We start from the raw sequence: 6000 nt of genomic DNA on the forward strand, positions 1-6000 counted from the left end.
CCAAATCCTTGTTCGCTCTATCTTCGCTGAGTATTTACTGACAATCTTCACTGCCTCTGCTTCCACTTCCTATCAAAGGCGGCTGCATCCTGCCCTCCTAGCTCAATGGCGAAGGTGTGGCTCTATACCATCCGATTATTTAAGAACGGCATCAGGCGCAGCTTGACTTCACTCAAATCCTAGTCGTGAGCCAGCGTCCACACACCGCATGCAAAGAAATCCTCCACCAAATTGTGGTCGCTGCTCATCTTAGTTGTGCGCCGAAGGGCCTCTTCACTCTTGTCTCCCTTCTTCAGCTTAAATTGTGGAAACGCCACATAGCAATGCAAGCACAGAATATATGGGGGTAGCTCAGGTACCCCCTCGATGTCCTCCGGCACCATATAGAACCAGAAGTCCCACCAATTACACCACTTATTTTTCGCACATGCAACAATTTCAACCACTTCACCTGAATCCTTTCCGGTCCTCGACGTGACAGTGCAAGACCCAAATTGTGTAATCAGGCCCCCAATCACCATCTTCTGCCAGTGAAGACAATAGTTCTTGGTGAAGACTTTGACTGATAGCTCTCCGTCGTACGATGTCACTGCCCACACAAACTTCGCTAGCGCCACCATGGCAATCGGCGTTAGCTGATGAATCTGTACCTCGAACCTTCGCAGCACTTCAACTATGAACCAGTGTGCAGGCAACTGAAGTCTAGCAGTGAAAAACGCTTCAAAAACTACCAATTCACCCTTCGGCTTGGGGACCTCTTCAGCCCCCAAAGCGCGCCCCACACCATTCCCAAAGTAGCCCAAACGTTGCATTTCATACACGTGGTCCGAGTAAATCCTCGAGGCCCCGAACTCAACAGTATGATCCGGTAGCAGCTCCACTGCCGCTGCCAGATCTCTAATTGTCTTCTCCGACGATGGCGTGTTTGAGGACGCGGTCGCGGTAGACGGTGACGATGAAGAAGACGACGACATCACGTACCGTCTGTTGCAGTGTGATATCCTGGCCCCTGGGATGGTGATTTTCTGGACCAAGACTTAATAGAATTAATAGAGTATTCATACCAACAAGGTGCATCATCTTTTTCGGAAGCCTATCTCGAAAGAACCTCCAAGTTAAGCGTGCTTGCCTTGGAGCAATTTGGGATGGGTGACCGACAGGGAAGTTTTCTCGGGTGCGCATGAGTGAGGACAAAGTGCGCACAAAAGTCTCGTGTTGGTCTGTGGGGACGATATATGATCCTAGAGAGCTGCCAGGAGTAAGTATCGCCGGTCCAGGGATTGGACGAGGTGTTACAAGTGGTATCAGAGCCGACCCTCGAGGTTTCACGGGCGTGTGTGGGCTAGGGGGTTTGGTTATATGGCGCATGTGGGCCCAGAGTGATCACATGGCATGGCATATGACGACACTAGACACACAAACGTGGCTAAGAGGAGAGATTCCTGGATTGGGGTTGACCGACGAGAACATCGGTCTTTTAAGGGGGGTGGATTGTGATATCCTGGCCCTTGGGATAGTGATTTCCTGGCCCAAGGCTTAATAGAATTAATTGAGGTGCATCTTATTTTTCAGAAGCCTATCTCGAAAGAACCTCCAAGTTAAGCGTGCTTGCCTTGGAGCAATTTGGGATGGGTGACCGACCGGGAAGTTTTCTCGGGTACGCATGGGTGAGGACAAAGTGCACACAAAAGTCTCGTGTTGGTCTGCGGGGACGATATATGATTCTAGAGAGCTGCCAGGAGTAAGTATCGCCGGTCCAGGGATTGGACGGGGTGATACAAGTGGTATCAGTGCCGACCCTCGAGGTTTCACGGTCGTGTGTGGGCTAGGGGGGTCGAGTATATGGCGCATGGCGCATATGGGCCTAGAGTGATCACATGGCATGGCATATGACAACATTAGACACACAAACGTGGCTAAGAGGAGAGATTCCTAGATTGGGGTTGACCGACAAGGACATCGGTCTTTTGAGGGGTGGATTGTGATATACTGGCCCCTGGGATAGTGATTTTCTGGCCCAAGGCTTAATAGAATTAATAGAGTATCCATACCAATAAGGTGCATCTTTTTTCGGAAGTCTATCTCGAAAGAACCTCCAAGTTAAGTGTGCTTGCCTTGGAGCAATTTGGGATGGGTGATCGACTGGGAAGTTTTCTCAGGTGCGCATGAGTGAGGACAAAGTGCGCACAAAAGTCTCGTGTTGGTCTGTGGGGACGATATATGATCCTAGAGAGCTGTCAGGAGTAAGTACCGCCGGTCCAGGGATTGGACGGGGTGTTACAGGCAGCGAGCGGTTTGCTCGACACGGGCCAGTTCACCGACGACGAGAAAAAGCGAAAGATGTGCAAAAAAAATGGTTAAGCAATGGAAACTATGGTTTTCTGTGTGCCGAGCGGGTAAAAATCTCTCCGTCGCAACCACACCGTATTTTATAGACCCAAGAAAGCGCCTTAAGAAACCAACAGTCCCACAGTAAACCGTCACCTGTGAATGGTCACATTTCAAAAAACCGCGCGGGGACCACTTCAACCTAGTGAGGGCAGCGTTTCGGCCATCTCCCGAAAAAGACTTCAGAACCAGCTCACCAACGTAGGCTTCTTCTTCTTCTTGGACGGCCTAGGGTCACCGGGAGTGGGTGATTGACCCGGATCCCCATGGTAGGGAGGCGGGGCAAACTGCTCGTGATCATCAACGTAGGCTTCTTCTTCTTCTTCTTCGTCTGCTGACATAAATGGCACCCCGTAGGCCTGCCGGTGCCACTCATTGATCTCCGGGGGAGGAGGATGGAGAGGCACGTCAGGCGAGCGAGGGGCAAAGGGCATACCCATAGTGGAAGCTTGACGACGAAGATTGTCGTCAGTCTCCCGCTGACGCCTTGCCAGCTCATGTACATCAGCAGAAATGTTCCGTCACATAGAGAAAAATGCCGCAATCCCATGGACCAAGCGGGCACCCATCCCTCGGCCACGACCTCGACCATGACCACGACCACGTGGCATGGGAGATCCACGGCCAGGAGAGGGACGCGAGGCAGCGGCGGCGCGAGAGGAGGATGGGTGATGAGGAGGCTGGGGAGGTGGCTCATCAGAGGAGGCAGGGCCGCTAGACCCTGAGGGAGCCCGCTTCGTACGAGCAGCTGGGTTGGAGGAATCAACCCAGTAGGGTACGTAGCGGGAGTGTTTGACAGGTTTTTCGAAGTGAGTCTGGGTGACCACTTCGATCATCTTCATGATAAAGGGTGCATGAAGACACCCTTTGAGAGGAGACCAGGAAGCACGGATGATCTCTTCCCAGATCATGTCAAACACATTAATGCGGTCGAGACTGTTGGGAGCAAGGAGGAGAAGGAAGACTCGACTCTCCCCAAGGACGTTCATTTGATTCCCGCCCTTCAGGAGAACGGTCATCCTGGACAAAGAGTTAAGGTACCTGTAGTACCTATGCATGTTAGCGGTCGTCCAGAACTCCCGATCATTAGAGAGATGAATAAATTCAGTCTCTTCCTGCATGGGCAGCCTAATGTTATGCACTCGCATGTTGCTGCCCTGAATATCAGCATCAGAGAAGCCCAGAATATGGGCAAAACGACGATAACTGACTTTGTGCCAGTTACCCTAGATGAAGAAATACATGATAGGGTAATCATACCCATCGGCTTCCTCATCTACTTTCTTGATCCAGAGGGTGGCATAAAACTGAGCTACCACCTCGTCGTTCCAGGGGTATTCCATGGTCATAATATTTTTTAACCCCTTTCTCTCTAAGTAGCGGAGAGCTGACGTGATGTCAGCATCTCCCATGTTCTCACATCCCTCCCAGTCTATAAACCTGTGCCTGACGACTGGGTGTTTCTTGGATAAAATGACAGAATTGTAGAAATCAGCCTGGAAAAGATTCCAGAACCGAGGGTCCTAGACACCAGGATGACGAGGAGTGAGAGAAGGATTGGTGAACCTCAGGCGCTGAAGGGTGTCTACTCCCTTCAGAGAGAAGTCGACAGGAGGTTCATGTGGACCGCGGGTAACATTCGCCGGATGCATGTGTAGACCGGTGACGTAGAGTGCATTTGGCACCGGAAGGTCGATGAAGTCGTCGAAAGCCCCATCCTCCTCCTGGTAGGGAGCATATCCAGAGGAAGAAGTGCTACGACGAGGTCGAGTGGCGCCAACCTTTTGGCGCCTCCCGCGAGCCGGCTACGAGGGCATGGAAGAACCCTCTCCATCCATCCTACTAGAGCTGCGTCCTCTCTTAGAGAGGGAGCGACGAGGCGGAGGAGAGGGGACGGGAGATTCCTCCTGAATCTCATCCGAGTCGCTGCTGAACTGAATCACGGATGGGTTGCGACGACGCACCATGTTTGGAGAGGTTTTGGAACTATGAACCGGTTGAAGTGAGTGAGGAAGAAGGCTCTAAACAAAGCGGAGAGACTAAGTCGAGAATGGTTGGAGTGAGGGAAGAGAAGGGGAGCGACATATAAATAGGCAGTTGAGCTGGTCCCCAGGACCAGTTCAACCGCCCACCAAGGGCCGGTTCAACCGCATTTGACCAGCGCGGTCAGAGGGCCAGAAACGGTCAGAGGGAAAACGCCCAAAAAAAATTTAAATTTCTGACGCATCTGTGCAGTAAAAAGCAGATTCTTCAAACAGTAAAAGCTGAAAAGGTACTGCACATGTTTCTGAAAAGTTGTTCCAAAAAATGACTGACGCGACCTGACATGGCATTAATTAAAGCATCAGATTCCAAAAGCCACAAAAGTCAAAAAAGTGCTGCGCAGATGTGACCAGTCGGCTGCAAAAGCTGCTGCGCGGCTGACACAGGTGCTGACACGGCTCACACAGCTACAAAAAAACTGCGCGGACAGAACTGCAGCAGACCGGTCAGAGCCAGACCGGTTCAACCGGTTTTGGCCAGGATAGTCCTGGTTAATTCTGGTTAAAAGCAGCTGAGCTGAAGTTCAGCTCCGAAGTTCAGCTGGCCTCCTCCAGCTGAACTAGAAAGTTCAGCTGGCCAAGCCAGTTGAGCTTCAAGTGAAAAATTTAAAAAAATCTTAGCACTAAAATTCATTCGAATTTTAACATTTCCACCAAGTTTTGAAAGATCATCACAAAGCTTTAAAACTATCAATCAAAAAATAGTGAATCAAACAATCTGTGTGTCCGTTTTCAAGTTAAGTTACGAGAATCCAAGATATTTAATTCACTCCTAAGAAAGCAAAATCTAGTCTCATCGAGGGGTTTTGTGAAGATATCAGCTAGTTGATTTTCTGTGTTTACATGACATAATTCGATATCTCCTTTTGCTTCGTGGTCCCTCAGAAAATGGTGTCTTATATCTATGTGTTTGGTTCTAGAATGTTGCACAGGATTGTTGGCTAGTTTAATGGCGCTCTCATTGTCACATAGTAGTGGGATTCTTTTAAAATCACAGCCAAAATCTCTCAAGGTTTGCTTCATCCATAGCAACTGAGCACAACAAGCACCAGCAGCTATGTATTCAGTCTCGGCAGTGGAAAGTGCAACACAGTTTTGCTTCTTAGAGCTCCAAGACACCAGGGACCGCCCAAGGAATTGGCAATTCCCCGAGGTGCTTTTTCGATCTACTTTACAACCGGCATAGTCTGAATCAGAGTAGCCAAATAAATCGAAAAAGGAGCCCTTAGGATACTAGAGACCTAGATTTTGGGTGTGAACTAGATATCTCAAAATTCTCTTAACGGCCACTAAGTGACACTCTTTTGGGTTAGCTTGAAAACGGGCACACATGCACACACTAAGCATGATATCTGGCCTAGATGCACACAAATATAGTAGAGATCCTATCATTGATCTATAAAGCTTTTGATCTACAGTTTTACCTTCTTCATTTAAGTCGAGATGACCACTTGAAGCCATTGGTGTCTTGGCGTGCTTTGCCTTTTCCATGCCAAACTTTTTGAGCATGTCTTGTGTGTACTTGGTTTGGCATAGAAAGGTTCCTTCCTTGAGTTGTTTAACTTGAAAA

The sequence above is a fragment of the Zea mays genome, chromosome 4, assembly GCF_902167145.1.
Source record: "Zea mays cultivar B73 chromosome 4, Zm-B73-REFERENCE-NAM-5.0, whole genome shotgun sequence".
In the NCBI taxonomy this organism is placed as follows: Eukaryota; Viridiplantae; Streptophyta; class Magnoliopsida; order Poales; family Poaceae; genus Zea; species Zea mays.